General features: G+C 48.5%; 1 long non-coding RNA gene across 1 annotated transcript; it reads right to left on the bottom strand.

Annotated features, from left to right (window-relative positions):
* Positions 1 to 15099: 15099 nt before the first annotated feature.
* Positions 15100 to 19462, bottom strand: LOC122699690. The gene is made up of 2 exons (XR_006342662.1): positions 19354 to 19462; positions 15100 to 15146 (listed from the first exon to the last, which is right to left on the bottom strand). It is a non-coding gene; the product is annotated as an uncharacterized LOC122699690 (long non-coding RNA).
* Positions 19463 to 20355: the final 893 nt, after the last annotated feature.

The raw sequence follows: 20355 nt of genomic DNA, 5'->3' as shown, positions 1-20355 counted from the left end.
GAATCTAATCCTTATCAGGCCCCAGGAAAGAGCAGGGATTATGTGATTTCCATTTTACATTTGAGGAAATTGAGACCCAGAGAGGGAGAGAGCCGAAGGATGTTGGATCCAGCTTCATCTGTCTCTGGACCCTGCCAGAGGGTCTGCAGGCAGGTCCTTGAGAAAATGCCAGAATGGCGTACCCTGTGCCCATTCCTGCCCCTGCAATGAAAAGAGAGGGAGGTGGGTAAAGCTTTGTCACAGCCCCCACTCCTCAGTTCCACCCCCTCCCCTGCCCCCCATAAAGATACCCAAGCAGATGCTAGTTAAAAAACCTAATAAAGTATAAAAGGTTGAGTGGCTGTGTGACCTTGGGAAGACTACTTAACCTCTCTGATCCTCAGAGTCCTCTGTAGAGAATAATCATAGAGACTTCCCTGGTGGTCCAGTGGTTAAGACTTCAAGCTTCCACTACAGTGGGCACATGTTTGATCCCTGGTCAGGGAACTAAGATTCCCTCAAATGCCACAACATGTCCAAAAAAATAATAAAACTTTTTTAAAATTTTATTTTAAAAATTAAAAAAGAGTAATGGTAGAGGCTTCCTAGGGTTGTGACAAAGAAGAATCAAGATGGTACATGTAACATACTTAAACAGCATGGTACCTACTGGTGGGAGGTCCTCAACACAGGACAGATGGGATTATGTTGTTATTGCTGTCATTATTATTTTTATTTGGGCTGTACCCTGACCGCCATGCCCTGTTCCTGGCCAGGATAGAGGTGAGACCCACATCTCCCAAGGTAAAAACTTCACACACACTCAAGGCTTTTTTTTTTTTTTTTTTTAAATCTCATTGGCAGACCCCTACTTAAGATGCTTGGCTAAAGGGTTCTTGGAATGTATCAGGACCAACTCCATCATAGCAATAAAGCAATATAAAAATTGTTAAATATTTGAAACTTGCCTCAAAATAGATTTGGTCTAGGGTGAGTTGTAATACCAGCTCTCCTTTTCTGAATTCCACTTTTGTGTGCTGTTTTAGTCCATCTGTGGAACCCAGGATTATCATCCCTGATGTACACGATAAAGACATTGAAGACCCAGAGAGGGTAAACTTGGCAAATTTACCAAATACACACAGCATTTGAGCAAAGGGACTTAAATTCCAATTACGAGCTCTAGGCTGCAAAGTTATATAACATTTGAACAGATAACTCTTTTGACCATCAACAGGGGTTGCTTTTGGGATGGGAAGCAGACTGAGACAGCTTCTGTTCACTCTCTTTGATCTTTTGAATTTTGTATCCTGCACTTATGACTTATAATAAAATAAAAATTATGTCTAAAGTATTTTGAACCTATGTGTTTGAAAGAACACCATCGAGAAAGTGAAAGAAAAACCCATAGAATGGGAGAAAACATTTGCCAATTGTAGATCTGATAAGGGTCTACTGTTTATATGATACATAAAGAAGTCTTAAACTCAACAATAAAAACACTACCAATTTTTTTTAAAGGTAAAGGATTTAAATAGACATTTCTAAAAAAAAGAAAGAAAGAAACATAAATAACCAATCAAGCTCATGAAAAGTTACCCAACATCACTAGTCATCAGGGAAATGCAAATCAAAACCGCAAGGAGACACCACTTCACCCCTGCTAGGGTGGCTTGAATCAAAAAGACAGATCAGAACAAGCATTGATGAGGATGGGGGAGAAACTGGAACCCTCATTTGTAGCTGGTGGGGACGTAAAATGTTACAGCTGCTGTAGAAAAGAGTTTGGCAGTTTCCCAAGTGGTGAAAGAGACAGCCACCATACCATCCAGCAATTCCACTCCTAGGTGTCTCTACCCAAGGGAAATGAGAACACGAATATCTATAACAGCATTATTCCCAATAGCCAAAGGTAGAAACAGTCCAGATGTCCATCAACTGATGAATGGATAAATCAAATGTGGTCCATCCATACAATAGAATATTATTCAGCCTTAAAAAGGAGTGAAGCACTGACATAGGCTACAGTGTGAATGAACCTTGAAAATAGAATGCTCAGTGAAACAAACCAGACACAAAAGGCCACACAGTGTATAATTCCACTTATACAAAATGTCCAGAACAGGCAAATACAGAGACAGAATATGGGTTAGTGGATGCCTGGACCTGGGAGGTGTTGGGGAGAATTGGGTGGGGAACGAATACCAATAGAAATGAAGTTTCTTTTGGGGGTGATGAAAATGTTTGGGAAGTAGATAGTGGCCATGATTTTACAACTCTGTGACTATACTGGAAACCACCGAATTACATACTTTAAAAGGGTGAATTGTTTAGCATGTGAATTATGCCTCAGTAAATATTATATATATATAGAAAATGTTACATATATATATAAATGTTATATATATATAAAATGTTATATATATATGTTATATATATATATATATATAATTACTTTTTTATGGAAGTAGAGTTGGTTTACAATGGCTTTATTTTTTGATAGAGGAGTATTTTGCAGCTGACACAGTTCTTTTAAAAAAAAGATTTATTTATTGCTGCACCTGGGCTTTTTCTAATTGTGGCAAGCAGGGGCTACTCTTTGTTGCAGGGCGTGGGTTTCTCACTGCGGTGGCTCCTCTTGGTGGGGCCCATAGGCTCTAGGTGCTCAGGCTTCAGTAATTGCAGTTCATGGGCTCTGGAGAGCTGGCTAAGTAGCTGTGGTGCACGGGTTTAGTTACCCTGAGGCATATGGGATCTTCCCAGACCGAGGATCAAACCAGTGTCCTCTTCATTACAAGGCAGATTCCTAACCACAAGACCACCAGGGAAGTCCCAAAGCTGGCATTTCTTGAGACCAACCCTCTTGTTCTGATTCTGCAGCCCAGGTTGGACCCTCCCACCCTGGGCCTCAGTTTAGTAGCATATTGTTAGTTTCCACATGTTTGTTTTTTTTGCTATTTTTTTTCTTTGTAACTTATTTCCAATTTCATAGTGTTGTGATCAGAAACGATGCTTGATATGATATCAATTTTCTTAAATTTACCAAGGCTTGCTTTGTGACCCAGCATGTGGTCAATCCTGGAGAATGTTCCATGTGCACTTGAGAAGAATGTGTATTCTGCCACTTTTGGATGGAACACGCTATTAATATTAATTAAAGTCCATCTGGTCTAATGTGCTGTTTAAGGCCTGTGTTTCCTTGTTGATTTTCTGTCTGAATGATCTGTCCATTGATGAAAGTGGGGTGTTAAAGTCCCCCACTACTGACTAATATTGTGTTACTGTCATTTATCCCTTTATGGTTGTTGATATTTGCCATATATATATGGCAAATATATACTGAAGTGCTCCTATGTTGGATGTGTATATGTTTACAATTGTTATATTTTCTTCTTGATTGATTCCTTGATCACTATATACTGTCCTTCTTTGTCTTTTACAACAGTCCTTATTTTAAAGTCTATTTTTGTCTGATATGACTATTGCTGCTCTAGCTTTCTTTTAATGTCTATTTGCATGAATATCTTCTTCCATCCCCTGGGCCTCAATATACCAATGGTGGCAAGCACCATATCTCTTTCACAGGCTTACAAAGCAGCCAGCAGACAAGGCACTTGGCAACTTGGATCAAATGTCTTTAGTTGCATTTTTTGTTTGTTTGTTTTTTAATGTTGGAGCACAGTTGCTTAACAATATTGTATTAGTTTCAAGTATACAATAAAGTAACTCAGTTACACATAGGTATGCATGCTTGGTTGCTTCAGTTGTGTCCAATTCTTTGTGACCCTGTGGACTTGGTCCACTAGACTCCTCTGTCTATGGGATTCTCCAGGCAAGAATACTGGAGTGGGTTGTTATGTCCGCCTCCAGGGGATCTTCCCGACCCAGTGAGCAAACTTACGTCTCCTGTGTCTCCTTCATTGCAGGTGGATTCTTTACCACTGAGCCACTGGGGAAGCCCATACATGTACATGTATATATTCTTTGTCAAAGTCTTTTCCCATTTAGATTATGTTTTTAGGCATTGACTGTTCTCTCAACCAAGATCCAGGAGGGCGTGGATAGGGGGCATTCCCTGGCTGTTGAGGATGTCATTGGGGTCTGTCACTGGGCCCAGGGAGCTCACAGATTGAGGTGTTGAAGAAGTTTGCACACAAGTCTTGGGAATCCTAGCTGATATTTCTAGAAGTTCTGGGAAAGAAAGCTGGGGTAAGCATTTCTTTTTGAAAATGGCAGGATTGTAGGCAGGTCTTAAAACCTAGGGGTGTCACTGAGCCTAATGTGGACACCCTGACAATTCTAGAATGTTCTGCTCAGTGGTTGGTCTGCCTGGAAACCCACTTAGCTAGCCCTTGGCACCTCCCATGGACCAAGTTCCCAATCTCTGGCTCACATTCTAGTGGAGAATATGGATAATAAGCAAATAGACACATACATAGAGAATTTCAGAAAATTATCAGTGATTCACTGAAGACAGTTACCAGAGAAACTGAATAGACAGTGATGGGGGCCTGGGGCCTTTTTTTTTTTTTTAATGAACACAGGTCAAAAGATTTTATTTCATTCATTCATTAATGAGGGAACCAGCAAGGTGTTACAATGGGTTCAAAGGAAAATCCAAAGAATATTCACATAGAGACAGGTGAGCAATGCTTGGATGAATTACAGACAGAAGCAAGACATGATTGTGCACAATTAATTTGTATCTCTCTTGACAAGAATCATTACCAGGGACTTCCCTGGCAGTGCAGTGATTAAGACTCTGTGCTTCCACTGTAAGGGGTACAGGTTTGATCCCTGGTCTGGGAACTAAGATCCCACATGCTGTGTGGTCAAAGAGTAAATTAATAAAAATAAGAAAATAAATGAATTGGGAAAGAAAAATTTAAAAATATGCTGACAAAGGTCCATATAGTCAAAGCTATGATTTTTCCAGTAGTCATGTATGGATGTGAGAGTTGGACCATAAAGAAGGCTGAAAGCCAAAGAATTCATACTTTTGAACTGTGGTGCTAGAGAAGACTATTGAGAGTCCCCTGGACAGCAAGGAGATCAAACCAGTCAGTCCTAAAGGAAATCAACCCTGAATATTCATTGGAAGAAATGATGTTGAAGCTGAAGTTCCAAAACTTTGGCCACATGATGCAAAGAGCCGACTCATTGGAAAAGACCCTGATTCTTGGAAACATTGAGGACAGGAGGAGAAGCGGGTAACAGACGATGAGATGGTTGGATAGCATCACTGGTTCAATGAACAAGAGTTTGAGCAAACTCTAGGAGATGGTGAAGGACAGGGAAGCCTGGTGTGCTGCAGTCTATGTGGTTGCAAAGAGTCAGACATGACTTAGTGACTGAACAACAACAAATTTTTTTTTTAAATGAATGATTGCCAAGGAATTTCCTGGTAGTGTAGTGGTTAAGACTTTGCACTTTCACTGCCTGCCATGGTCCCGGGTTCAATCCCTGGTCAGGGAACTGAGATCCCAAAAGCCATGTAAAGTGGCCAAAAATAATAATAAATAAATAACAAAAACAAAAAGAATCATTGCCATAAGCATCCATTTTCTACAACGTACATAGTTGTAAAATAGCCCCCAAATGGCAAAAGGCAAGAGACCCCAAGAAACCCCATAGCATCAGACCAAGACTAAGTTTGTCTAAGGGGTCAGTTCTTTTATTGAAATGATCATCAGGGAGAATTATTCCAAGGAGATGGTAGAGAACAGAGATCTGAATAAGGATGGGCATGTTCCCAGGTGTGAGGATAAAGGGTAAAGTGTGGGTCTGGGATTCATGATGGAGGATCAGGTAGGAAACCAGTGAGGCTGGAGCAACAGATTCTAGGGCAGTGACCGGGGCACCTGCAGGTCATGGGTTCAGGCATAAAAAGGAGTGAAGCTCTGACACTGACTACTACATGGATGAACCCTGGGGACATGATGCTCAGTGAGAGGAGCAGACACAGAAGGAGACACAGGTTGTGATTCCACTGATGGGAAACGTCCAGAACAGGTAGATCTACAGACACAGGGGGTGGATTTGTGGGTGCCAGGACCTGGTGGAGGGGAGTGACTGCTAAGGGGGATGGGGTTGCTCTTTGGGGTTATGGAAGTTTTTGAAAATTATATAGTGGTGATGATTGCACAGTTCTGTGAAAACCACTAAATTGTACACATTAAAGAGTGAATATTCTGGTATGTGAATGACATATCAGTTTTAAAAAGCAAAGCAACACCCATATTTAACAGCAGCTGTATCCACAATAGCTAGAATGTGGCAACAACCCAAATGTCTATTGATGGATGAATGAATAAGCAAAATGTGGTCTATCCACACAGTGGACTATTACTCAGCCTTCAAAAGGAAGGAGATTCTGACACCTGCTACAACCCAGATGGACCTTGAGGATGTGATGTTCAGTGAAATAAACCAGAAGGACACACACTGTCTGATTCCACTCAGCGGAGGTCCCTAGAGGAGTCAGATCCACAGAGACAGGAAGTAGATGGTGGGGCCAGGGGCTGGGGGAGGGGATAGGGAGTCAGTGTTTCACTGGGACAGAGTTTCAGTTTGGGAAGATGAGAAAGTTCTGGAGATGATGGTGGGGATGGTTGCACAACAGTGTGAATATACCTAAGTGTCACTAAATAAACACTTAAAAATGGTTAAATTGGTAAAATTTATGTCTCATGTATGTTGCCCAAAATTTTTTTCTTTAGGTTGTAAAGAAAAGTAGGCCTGAAACAGGAGATGAGAGTGGCTGGGCTCAATCTCATTCCGAAGTCTGGATACTCCTGTGGTCCCTAGTTATTTCTCATATCTCGTTATTATGAACTGTGGTTATTTATGACTAAAATTAAATGTTTTTCCTTTCTTTCTCTTAGCCACAATACATGGCTTGTGGGATCTTAGTTCCCCAATCAGGGATTGAACCCAGGCCCTCAGCAGTGACAGTGAAGAGTCCTAACCACTGGACACTAAGGAATTCCCAAATGTTTTTCTTTTCAAAAAATTAAAATTAAAGAAGTCAAGGGACTTTCCTTCCCAATGCAGGGAGCACGGTTTTGATCCCAGGTCAATGAACTAAGATCCCACATTCCTCATGGCACAGCAAAAAAAAAAAAATTAAAATGTTCCTCCTACACCAAAAGTGTTGATGGAAAGACATCCGCTTGGGTTTGAGCAGACCTGTGCCCTTCTTTATGTTTTGTTAATCACACTGATGACTGTGTAAGAGCCCTGGGCAGGGCTAGGCCAGTTGGGATGCTGGTATGGGCATCCCAGCCTATACAGATGGAGACCACAGTGGGGGAAGGTAGACAGGGTCTTTTTGTTTTTTTCAACCATGTGATGAGGTATGTGGGGTCTTAGTTCCCCAACTAGGGATGGAATTCATGCCCCCTGCAGTGGAAGCTTGGAATCCTAACCACTGGACCACCAGGGAAGTCCCCACACTTATATTTTAAAATATTTATTTATTTACTTATTTGGCTGCTCCGGATCTTAGTTGCAGCATGAGGGATCTAGTTCCCTGACCAGGGACTGAACCCAGGCCCCCTGCATTGGGAGCCTGGAGTCTTAGCCACTGGACCACCAGGAAAATCCCCCTATGTTTATTTTTTAAAGGCTCATGATCTATTTTTTCATCTTCGAAACCAGCAGCTCAACATCTCCCCATTTCTCTCTGACTCTGACCCTTGTAACTCCCTTTTATAAGGACCCTATGAAATATGTATATAAATTCATTTTCTACAGCTTCCGTGTCATATCTTTTTGCTGACCAATCCAGTCAATCCTAAAGGAAATCAACCCTGAATATTCACCGGAAGGACTGATGCTGAAGCTGAAGCTCCAATACTTTGACCACCTGATGCAAACAACCAACTCATTGGAAAAGACCCTGATGCTGGGAAAGATTGAAGACAGGAGGAGAAGGGGACGACAGAGGATGAGATGGTTGGATGGCATCATTGACTCAATGGACATGAGTTTGAGCAAACTCCGGGAGATAGTGAAGGACCGGGAAGCCTGGTGTGCTACAGTCCATGGGGTCTCAGAGAGTCGGACACGACTGAGCAACTGAACAACAACCACAGACCTTCTGTAACAAAGGACTACAAACTGGGTGACTGGGAACAGCAGAAATGTATTCCCTTTCGGTTCTGGAGGCCAGGAGCCCAGAGGTGAGTTGTGAGCAGGGCCATTCTCCCTCTGAAGGCTCTGCGGGAAGGATCTGTTGCAGACCTTTCTCCTGGTTTCCTTCCAGTAGCCTCAGGCTTCCCCTCGCTTGTAAGTCGCTGGCTTCCCCCAGGTCCCTTGAGGTCATCTCCTCTCTGTGCTCATCTGTCTCTGTCCAAATGTCCCCTTCTTGTAAGGTCAGTGGTCACATTGGATTAGGGGCCCACTCAGCTCCAGCATGATCTCATGTTAACTAGTTACATCTTCAACTACCTTATCTGCAAATAAAGTCTCCCTCTAAGGTACTAGAGGTTAGGACTTCAACATGTCATATATATGTGTGCGTGTCTATGTTTATACACCTATCTAAGCATTATCTATTTAATTTTTAAAGATTCCTTAGATGTGGGTCATTTAGAAAGTCTTTATTGAATTTGTTACAATGTTGCCTCTGTTCCAAGTTTTGGTCCCCTGGTGAGGAAGCATGTGAGATCCTAGCAGTCAGGGATTGAACCCACATCCCCTGCATTGGAAGGGGAAATCCCAACCATTGGACCATCAGGGAAGTCCTTATCAATCTAATCTTTTTCAACAGTGACTTTGAATAAAGATGCCAAGATGCTGAAGGCTAGCTTATCAGTTCTGAGAGAATGAAGATAAATTTGGATTCATAGTGTATCACAACAAACACACAAATACACACTTGCCTTCCTGGGAGGGCTGTAAAGTTCTGTGCACACTCTCAAAGCCAACTGAATGAACAGAGACAGAGTTGCAGTTTGGGAAGATGAGAAAGACCTGGAGGTGGATGGTGGGGATGGTTGCATGGCAATGTGAATCTACTTAGTGCCACTGAACTGCACACTTAGAAAGGGTTAAAATGGTAAATGTTATGGTATGTATGAAAGTGAAAGTGTTAGTCACTCAGTTGTGTCCAATTCTTTGTGACCCTGTGGACTGTAGCTGCCCAGGTTCCTCTGTCCCCGGGACTCTCCAGGGAAGAATACTAGAGTGGGTAGCCATTCCCTTCTGCAGGGGCTCTTCCCGACCCAGGATTGAACCTGGATCTCCTGCATTGCAGGCAGATTCTTTACTGTCTTAGCCACCAGGGAAGCCCTGGTATGTATATTTTATTATAATTATTTATCTTTATATATTTATTTGGCCACAGCATGGGGCTTAGTTCCCCACAGGAACTTAGTTCCCTGACCAAGGTTCGAACCCATGCACCCTGCATCAGAAGCTCAGAGTCTTAACCACTAGACTACCAGGAAAGTCCCTACAATTTTTTTTGAGGGAAAGTCAGTTGATTTACTGCAGAATGTGGTCTTGGATGGAAAAAGGGCATTAGTGGAAAAAACTGGAGAAAAGTGAAGACAGTGTAGGGTTTACAGGTGTTGGTTCCTTGTGACAGATACACCATGGTGATATATGAAAGCACTAGGGGAAGCTGGGTGAAGGGTAGATAGGAAGTCTTTCTAATTTTGGAATCTTTGTAATTTTTCTGTAAATCTAAACTATATCCAAAATAAAACATTTATTTAACCACAAAAAAAAAGCAAAAATTGAGTTTGCATGGGTGTGTACATTTGTGAAATTCATCCAACTCTATATATAATATCTGTATGTTTTATTGTCTATAGCTTATATATTAATCTTAGAAAAACACACAGAAATGAAAACACCTGAAAAAAAAGTTGCTTGACCAAAAGTGCCTAAAAATATGCATACCCTTTGGCCCAGAGATTCCATATCTGGAAATTTATCCAAAGGAAATATTTTGAAATGGTCAAGGTACAGTAACTAGAAAAATGGGTTACAAACTAGTACATTTAAAAGGTCCTGGGACTTCCCTGGTGGTCCAAGGGTTGAGACTGTGCTTCCAAAGTAGGGATACAAGCGGCTCGGGTTCGATTAAGATCCCACGTGCTGCATGGTGTGGCAAACAACAACAACAACAACAACAAAAAAAACCCCAAAATTTAAGGTCCCATTATTCTTAAATATACATACATGTATAATCTTTGTATACACACTGAGGTATCAACAGTGCTTATCTCTACTTGGTGGGATAAGGGTGATTTTTTTTTTCTTGCTTCTCTGATTATTTGAGTTTTTTTCAATTAGTATATATTTCTTTTCTTTAAAAAAGGCGGGGAGGGAGGGTAATTGCACCAGACAGACTATCCTATGAGAGTTTTGTATGGGTTTCCCAGGGTGACTATAGCAAAAATTACCATAAACGTAGTGACTGAAAACAGTGCAAATTAATATTCTTACATTTCCAGAGGTCAGAAGTCCAAAATGGGTGTCTTAGGCTGGTCCCTCCAGAGGCTCCAGGGGAGCACTGGCTCCCGCCTTTTCCAGCTTCTAGAGGTGCCATATCCCTGGCTCACAGCCCCTCCCTCCATCCTCACAGCCAGCAGAGCAGTATCTCCCATCTCTCTGCCTCTGACCCTCCCCCTCCCTCTTACAAGGACCCTGTGATGACATTGGGCCCCTGAGGAATCCAGGATCATCTATCTTGTTAGAAGCCTTAACTTAATACCACCTGCGCATTTCCTTTACCATGGATGTAAGGGAACATCTTCATAGGTTCCAGGCATTAGGATGCAGACGTCCCTGGGAGACCATTATCTTGCCCTCCACAGCTTGTAGGGACAAACCAGGTAGTAAATAGTACAGCTAGGGGGACTTTCCTGGTGGTCCAGGGGTTAAAACTCCAAGCTTCCAATGAAAGGGTCACAAGTTCGATCCCTGGTCAGGGAACTAAGATCCCACATGTTGTATGGCATGGGCACACACACACACACAGAAAAATGCAGCTAAGATTCTGAAAAAGCTGATGTGATTTCAGGCCACATTAATAGAGGTCTAGCATTCAGCTCAAGGGAGATGGTGGGTCTTACCAAAACATTCCAGGGATGAGACCAGGATGCTGAAAAGAGATAGAGGAAAAGAGAGAGATGACAACCAGGTCTGGTTCACAGAAGTCCTCTGTATGGATTATGGGTGGAAGGTAAAATTGATTCTGAGGTCTTCCCAAGGGAGGGATGGAAGGATGAATGTCAGACATGGTCCCGGTCCTATCTGAGTTCCTCTCATTGCCTGGCATATAGCCCTGGGCTCAGGCAACGGGTGGTACACTTTACTCCTGGGGGCCGGATCAGCACAATATCAAGAGAACCTTCTGGAAGCCTTGTGGGGGTCTTTCCACCAGACTCATTGGGTCAAAGGGCTGACAGGGCTGCCGAGGCCTAAATCAGAGAATCCAGAGCAAAGTTCAATTTCTAAAACTGTGCAGGTGTTTGCACCCCTGTGTTCATCACAGCAGTCCAGAGCAGTCGAGTAGACATATGATGAATAAACAAATTGTGGTACATCCACGCAGTGGAATATTACTCAGCCATAAAAAGGAAGGAGGTTCTGATACCTGCTACAGTGTGGAAGGACCCCCCAAGGTCATGATGTTCAGTGAGAGAAGCCAGACACAGAAGGGTGAATAGAATCTGATTCCACTCATAGAAGGCCCCTAGAGAAATCAAATCCTTAGAGACAGAAGGTAAGATGGGGAGGGGACAGGGTCCGGGGGAGGGGGATGGAGAGTCAGTGTTTCACTAGGACCGATATTCAGTTTGGGAAGATGAGAAAGTTCTGGAGGTATTTGCCCAACAATGTGAATGTACTGAATGCCACTGAGTTGTGCACTTAAAAATGGTTAAGACAGTAACTTTTGTGTATAATTTAATACAGTGAAAAAAATCCGGGTCTGTTTAAAAAAAAGACTAAAAAAATAAAACCAAAAGAAACTATTTTGGGGCCCAACTTAAGAGAGTCCAGCCGTTTTATTTTGGCAAGTGATGACATTGGAAAGAAAAGAACCCGGGAGCCACCAGCCGCAAGTGCAGAGACAAATGGCTCCCAGCTCGGCTTCTGGAGACTTCCAGCCCTGCCGTGACCACTCACAGGCACACCGCTGGGTTTGTGGGCAGGGACTTTGCCTGTCCCCGGTGCCCCATAGACCCGGAACTGGTACCCTGGTTGCAGCGCAGGCCAGGTGAGCTGCCGGAAGCCCCTGGTTCCCGGGTGGGTGGACGGTCTCCTCCTACCCAGGCTCCTCCCAGGTCCCCAGGGCCCCTCCCAGATGAGCTAACATTTAACCAGCACACCCCGGGGTGGTCAAACCAGGTGTGCAAGTATCAAAATACTTCAGCAGCTGTATTCATGGCCCCCAGCATCACTGAGAAACGTTTCTAAGAAGCAGAGGGTGGGGTGATGGCGGTCCATGCTTTCCTGGGGGGCTAGGGAGCCTCACTTAAGAGATGGAAGTGGTGGTCTGATCTGGCACTGCTGTCCCTCCGTCCCTCCCTCCACCCACCCACCCCTCAGGATTTCCGTCTGTGCAACGGGTCCTTCCAGCCCGAAGCTCCCAGTCTCCACCCAGCATAATAGTGCTGGTCTCCCATATGCCCCCTCACTCCAGGCTGGGTGACAGCTCCCCGGGGCCTCTCAGGACCTCGAAGGAGTGCTCCAAAGCCGGGGGCCAGCCGGCCTGCCTGCCTTTGGGGTCCACCCCAGAGCCCTGTCTCTGTCCCTCTTTCTGTAGCAGGGTCCCACGAGGGTATTTGCTTAGGGCAAGGGGGTCACATTGGTGGGGACAGGGTGTGTGTGATTTCCCTCACCCCTTGGGGACAACTGTGCTTGTCATATTGGGGGAGCTTCTGGCATGGAGCTGGTGGAGGCCAGGGGTGCCGCTCAGCAGCCCCCCAGTGGCCAGGACAGCCCCAACCCAGAAAACAATTGGTCCCAAGTGTCCACAGTGACCAGGGGGCAGAAACACCAGCCTGGATCTAACATGCCAGCTTGCTTCCTATGCTCTGTAGAGAAGGAAAACCACTGTATTGTGGCCTCAGCTTGACCAGTGGCCCGGTCCCAGCACTGGAGCGGTCCCCCTCCTCCACCCCGACTCCTCCAGCAAAGCCTCCTCCCCACCCCCACACTGTCTCAGGCCGCCTGTCTCCATGTCTGTCTCCAGGCTTGGCTTTTTATCTGTCCAAGGGGTCCGAGGCTGGATATTCAGTGGAGGCAGTCTCCATGGGTCCACTTCACCCGAGGGACCCCGAGTGAACCAGGCCAGTCCTGTGTCCTGCCCCCCACCCCCCAACCCAGGAACTTCTACAAAATGGCAACCCCCCTCCCCAGGGGAGCCTGCAGAGCAGCAGGGGACCACAGCCAGGAAAGGCAGCCGGGGAGCTGAAGAGGAGAACGTGGCAGCCTTGCTGGTCGGCCAGACCTCCCCCTCGGATTCTTCTTTTTTTAAAATCACCGCAATTTAAGGAGCGGCTCCTCCCTCCATCCCGCGGCCCGCCACGTGGGCTGGCCGGAGGAGTCGCCCACTGGCCCGCCTGCCTGCTCTCTCCCTTCGCCAGCTTGGCGGCCAGGCAGTAGCTTCGGTTTCAGTTTGGTGTCACTGGTTTCACTTTCGGGGAGAGAAAGAAGAGAGACAGAGACAGAGACAGAGGGAGGGCAGCCGTATCAGGTGTGGGGGTGGGGGGCGAGGGTCAGCCTCTGCCCTGTCCTGTCCCACCGGGGCCACCGCCTGCCTTGCAGCTCCCTCCTGACCTTTCTCTGAAGGGTGGATTCTGAGAGTAAAGGTCAAGGGGTCAAGGGCAAGTTCCCACTGCGACCTTGGGTTTCACAAGCCACCCTCTTATCCTGGATTCCTTCCCCGCACCATCCCACCCTCAGCCTCCTGTAAAAGTGGGGCTGGGGATCACGTCGGCCCCCATGGGGTGCTGGGAGGATCAAAGCCCTGCTGACCGCTGACCCAGGACAGTCTCACAACATCCCCTTAGGGAGGGGGCGGAGCACCGTCCCAGGCAGAACAGGATGTCTGCTGCCTTCACCCAGCAGGGACCCTTGGCCCAGAAACCAGGAAGGAGGCTCTCTCCGTGTGGCTGGAGTCGGGGGGGGGGGGGGGGGGGGGGTGGGCGGGGAGTCCTCTGGACTCACCTGCAGTGGCTTGGGGCTCCTGTTCTGGCAGAAGTGTCTGGAGGCCCAGTTGCTTTCCAGTAGGCTTGCCTGTCTCTGGACAGTGGTGTGCCCTTGTCCCCCTCACCACTGCTGTTCTTCCTGCAGGGTGGGGGGGGTCCACAGCTGACCTCTGGGCCACATATCCACTGCCTTCTGGGCTGGGCTGAGAGCCCTGGATGGCAGGACCTTGGCCCAGTCTTCTCTCCCCAGAACCCTGTTCAGAGCCTGGAAAGGACTCCCCAGACTGGGGAGAAGAGGCCAGGGAGAGTCACCTTGGGGATGTCAAGAACACAGCTCAGGGATTTCCCTGGTGGTTTGGTGGCTTGAGACTCCACATTCCCAATGCAGGGGGCCTGGGTTCAGATCCCTGTTCAGGAAACTAGATCCCATGGGCCGCAACCAAGACTCAGCGCAGTCAAATAAATAAATAAAAAAAAATATTAAAAAAAAAAGCAAACAACTCAGCAAGATAGAATGTGGGCGGAAGTCAATAAGAGACGGTGGTTCGTTTTTAGTATAGCAGCTTTATTGAGATATAATTCACCTATCATACAGTTTACCCACTTAAAGTGTGCAATTCACTGGTTTTGAGGACATTCACCATGTTGTGCAACGGTTCTATCTAATCTTAGAACACTCTCATCACCCCAAAAGGGAACCCCATCCTCATTAGCATCAACCCCATCCCTTCCCCCAGCCCCTGACAACCAGGAACCCACCCTGTGTCTATGGTTCGGCTTGTTCTGCACATTTCCCATCAGTGGAATTACACCCTGTGTGTCCTTCTGTGTCTGCCTCTCTCATTGAGCATTATGTTCTCAGGATCGGTCCACGTGGTGGCGAGTGTCAGGGCTTCTCTCCTTTTCATGGGTGAGTGATGCTCCAGGTGTGGAGGGACCACTTTTTGTGTATCCACTACGCACTGATGAACATTGGATGGTCTGCACTTTGGGCTGCTGTGAATGAAAGCAGGTGTTAACCCAAGTAGATGTTGATAGGTGCATGTCAACCCACCATAACTGATGTCTGGGGACCCCAAGTTTTCTGGGCGATTAGGGTGAGCACACTCTAAAAGCCACAGAGACAAGGAGCACCCCCCAGGGGCAAGCCTGGCGCCCAGACTCCCTGGGTCTCTGCTGGATGCTGGGGAAACCTCTTGCCCACCCCTACCCTGGCTGGTTCCACGGGGAACCCAGAACTTCAAAAGGGAGCGTTTGAGAACCTCCCAGAACCTCAGGGGCCAACCCGGAGCAGCAGCAGGGCCGGCAGTCTGGGAACACCGGCCGGAAAGCGGCCACTCCCTTTTAATGAGGAGAAGAGCTGGGCTGGGGGTGGGCAGGACGCGGCCGGGGAGGAGAGGGGCGGGGAGAGGAGAGGAGCGGCAAGAGGAGGGGGAGGAGGGGGGAGAGAGGAGGAGCGCGGGGGCGGGGCTTCCTCAAAGGGCAGGTAGGCAGGCGGCTTCCTCGCACCTGTGCCTGGCTTCCCGACTCTCTTTTGGCGGGTCGCCCCTAGCGCAGGGAAGGAGGAGGAGGAGTGAGGGGAGTGACACAGGACCCCGTTCCTGTCACTCCGGAGCCACTTCCTGCTCTTTAATGTGGGGGTAAAGAGGAGACAGCGCACCTCCGGGTTCACACATCACAGGGAGACCCCAGCCCTCTGTGTGGAGGCGGATCCCCCTCGCCCCGCCCTCTCCTCCAGCCCAACTCCAGGTGCGGGGAGACCCCTCCCCCGCAGCTCTTCACGTGCTCACTGGGCATCTGTACAACATCTTTGGGGAGATAACCGCCTTTTTTTTTAAATGTAAATATTATTTTAGATGTACTTCCATAGCATGACCTATCGGTATGAAACAGGATTTTTTTTTTTTTTTTTTTTTGGCCGCTCCAGCAGCTTCCCCGATAGCTCAGCGGTAAAAGAATTTGCCTGCAATGCAGGAGACGGGTTTGATCCCTGGGTGGGGAAGATCCCCTGGAGAAGGAAATGGCAACCCACTCTCGGTTTCTTGCCTGGAAAATTCCATGGACAGAGGAGCTTGGCGGACTACAGTCCATGGGGCGGCAAAGAATCAGACACGACTCAGTGACTGAGCACACACCCACGCACTTGGGATCTTAGTTCCCTGACCAGGAGTGGAACCCTGGTTCCCTGCACTGGAAGTGCCCAGTCTTAACCACCGGACTTCCAGGGGAGACCAGATACCGGCCTTTTTAATTGTGGGGATTCTTTTGGTTGCTAAGGTATAAGGATTATTTTTTCTTTCTTTTGTTTTGTTAGTTAAGGATTCTGTATCTCTTTTGGCATAGACCTGTCTCCCCTACAGGATTTACAAACACTTTCTCCCCCTCTGAGGGCTTTCTCTTCACTCTCCCGATGGTGTCCTTTTTGGTGCACCCAAATTTTAAATTTTGATTAAGTCCAAGTTCATTTATGTTTTCTTTTGCTGCTTGTGCACTATGTGTCATGGTGAAGAATCTATTGCCAAGTTCAAGGCAAGATGAAGATGGGAGATGGGAAGGTCAAGGTGCAGTTTTGCTGAGGGTTTTATGTAACACGGGGGTCTGTCGGTCCTTGGCAGCAGGGCTGGAAAGGGTGCCTGAAGCTTAAACAGGAGTTGGGAGTGGGGAGAGGGGGAATGGGAGAGGAATTCCAGAACAGGGAACAGCAGGTGCAAAGACAGGGAGCCAAGAGTGAGTGAAAGACTTGCACTGCCTTTTCCCTTCCTCCCCCCCTCCCCCACTACCCTCCTTCCTACCCCATCTCTCCCCTCCTCCTCCCTCCCCACCCCCCCCCTTCCTTCTCCCCTCCCTCTTTCCCTCCCACCCCTCCTCCCTGACTCTGACCCCTGGGCAGCCCCTACCCCTGTACACTGGTCCCCTCACAGGCATCAAGGTTAGGGGGGCTAATGTGGCTGCCCTTGAAATCTCATTGGTCTCCACTGCAAAATCCAAGGCTGTTAAGGAAGAAAGGAGATGGGTGTCCAGGCAGGGGAGAGGGCAGTGGGCTGACCCTGTGCATAAACTTGTAGGTGAGTGTGGTGGTGGCGAGCACCCCAGCCACAGGGGAGGGTTATGGGGGCTCCGAGAAGGCAGAGAGGCCTCCTCAGGAGACACCCACAGGAACTTCCCTGGTGCTCCAGTGGCTAAGATTCTGAGCTCCCAATGCAGGGGAGCCAGGTTCAATCCCTGGTCAGGGAACTAGACCCCACATGCCCCAGCTAAGACCCAACACAGCCAAATAAATAAATAAAAATAAATATTAAAAAAAAAAAAGGACTGCAGTGCAATGCTGGTGCCTGGAGGTGGGTGTGGTCTTCTGGGAGGAAGAGGGGACAGGGGGACAGGACGTAAGGGGCCTCCACCTGAGGCAGGCAATACCAGGACGAGGGTATTCGTGGTATGACTGGTCCGGTCTGGATCCCCAGGAAGGTTTTGCAGGGTGGGGTCTCTGGTCCAAGGCCTTGTCCTGTTCTGTGGGCCCAGCTCTCTCTGTGACTTTTTCTTTTAATATTTATTTTTAAAAATTTATTTGGCTGCACAGAGTGTTAGTGTGGCATTCAGGGTTTTTAGTTGTGATATGCGGGATCTAGTTCCCTGACGAGGGATGGAACCCAGTCCGCCTGCATTTGGGAGCATGCTGTCTTAGCCCCTGGACCACCAGGGAAGTTCCAAAGTTCCAGCTTCTTAGCCAGATATCCTAGTGACCCGGCTCCCTACTTGGCCACCACCTGGTCCCACACCCAAGGCCAGTGGAGTTTGAAATGAAGACAGGCTTCTGTTCATCTGGTAGGCAGCCAACATCCTAGTCTCTGTGACCTCCGCCACCCTATCTGCCACCTCCAGAATGAAACAGTCCATAGGAGGCACGGTGGAGGCAGATCTTCTGAAGAGCTGAGGCCCCCTTTGGGGCCCACTAGGAGAGTGGTCATTGCTCTGCTGGAGGTGGTGAAAGATTTTGCACCCTATCCCATGGACAGAGGAGCCGGGCGTGCTACGGTTCATAGGGTCACAAAGAGTCGAACATGACTGAAGCGACTTAGCAGCACCCATCACCACGCTCTTGCTCACATGGGTTCTCCTGTCAGACGATGCCCACTCTCCCCCCCCAAGGACTCTCAACGTTGACACCCAGTCCATGGCCTCCTGCCTAGCGCTGCCCTAATGCTGTGAGCTCATTCCAGCGCGCAGGGCGTGGAGGTGTGGGGAGGGTCAGCATCTGTCTGGGAGAGTAGGAGCCTCTGGACAGGTCCCAGGTTACGAGGGCTCAGGGAGGGAAGCGCGAGGGGGTGGGGTGGGGGGGCGGTTACCTGTTCTGAGCAACTCATGGGGTGTGGCCAGGGTGAAGGCAAAGGGAATTCGGGATGTTCAAGAGAGGGTCTGCTTCCTTCTTGGGGGGGCGGGGGTCAGCAGTAGCCATCTCATTTAGTCCGCGGTGATGACCCCTCCTTTCAGGGGGCGTGTCCTCCCCAGGGGTGGGTTCAGGGGAGGGATGGGGGCGGGGAGGAGACAGCTGCGGGCCTCGGTCCCTCCCTCACCTGGGGCCTGGCTCTGATTCTCCAGGTGCTTCTCCACCAGCCTCTCTGAGTCCCCGGGGAAGGCTGGGCAGAAACCTGAGCCTCGGTTCAGGCTGCCGAGGGGCCTGGCCTCTTCCTCCGCCCTCCTTCCTCCTCCAGAGCCACCTTGCCTTTACCACGGGGACTGCAAACCGGTCCTCCACCCACCTGGCCTGTGGCTCTGAGGTGTGGCCTCCAGCCCCGGGAGGCCCTAGGGCCAGCACACCTGGTCAGCTGGGAGCTGCCGCCCCAGGGGAGGCGGGGCGAGGCCCGCAGGGCCCCTGCTGGTTTCGTTTTGAGGCGGTCCCTTCCCCTTCCTCACTCCCACTCCGCCCACCCGACACCCCCCTCCCCCCGCTTTCTGGGAAACCCAGTGGCAGCTTCTTCTGAATTGAACTCTGTTAACCCGGACTCCACGAAGTTCCGCCTCCCGGGACCAGAGGTTTCCTGCTCGCACAGACCTCTAAGCCCCGGGCCGGCTGAGCACCCTTCTCCTGACTCTCCACCTTCCAGAAGGTTCTGGAACCTTCCTGCCACAGTGTCCCCAACTCTGGACACAGGACACCTGGTAGAGTCAGGCAGGGCTGCCCCGGACAGAGAAGACCCAGTCTGACCTCCACTGCTACAGGACGGTGCCCTCCTACACCACCGGATTCCGGGAGGGGCGTGGGCCCAAACCAGCTTCCTCCCTCTGCTGCGGATGCCAGGCCGGGTTACTTTCTGCAAGGCCCCTTGTGGGCACAGTGAGGGTGAAACAGCATCCCTGGCTCCACCCACTGGATGCCAGGAGCTCCCCACCCCCCTGTCGTGATATTCACAGATGTCCCCAGACACCAGTGTCCTCTGGATTAAGGAGGCAAGACTGTCCCCACTGAGACCCAGCTGGGAGAGTACAGAGCTGTCTCTGGCCACGTGTGGCCAGAGCTGGAGATGCAGGACATCTGAATTCAGATGCACCTTGAAGGCAAAACATAGAGCACTGCAGACTCTGTACCTTCTTCCTCCCCCCACAAAAAAAGCAATAGACCAGACAAATATTTCATGTTGATTGTGAAGTGCAATCCTAATATTTCGCTATAACGGGTTAAATAAAACACATCATCAAATTACCTTCACCTGTTTCTTTTCCTTACCTCGTTTTAAACGTGATCAGTGAGGAAATTTAAGTTTTGCTTGCAGTTGGATGACGCACGTGTGTCCTGGTGATATCAGCAGGCACACAGGCACAGAGCCACCTGGAATCTGCCTGCTGGTTCTAAGCACCTTTTTTCCTTCCATTTTCCCCCTGCCCCACCCTTAGGCTTCCCTGGTGGCTCAGGTGGTAAAAATCCACTTGCAATGGGGGAGACCTGGGTTCGAACCCTGGGTTGGGAAGATTCCCCTGGAGAAGGGAATGGCTACCCACTCCAGTATTCTGGCCTGGAGAATTCCATCTACAGAGAAGCCTGGCAGTCCATGGGGTGGAAAAGAGTCAGACACGACTGAGCAACTTTCACACCACCCCTGGAATGCCTTTAATGCTCAGAGAAGGGAGTGCGAAGTTCCCAGGGCAAGGGCCGGTCCCACTTGAGAAGTCCTGTTGGTGGAAGCCAACAGGCATTCAGCCGTGACCCTAA

This window comes from Cervus elaphus, chromosome 9, assembly GCF_910594005.1.
Source record: "Cervus elaphus chromosome 9, mCerEla1.1, whole genome shotgun sequence".
NCBI lineage: Eukaryota > Metazoa > Chordata > Mammalia > Artiodactyla > Cervidae > Cervus > Cervus elaphus.
This window is presented reverse-complemented; position numbering and strand designations above follow the sequence as displayed.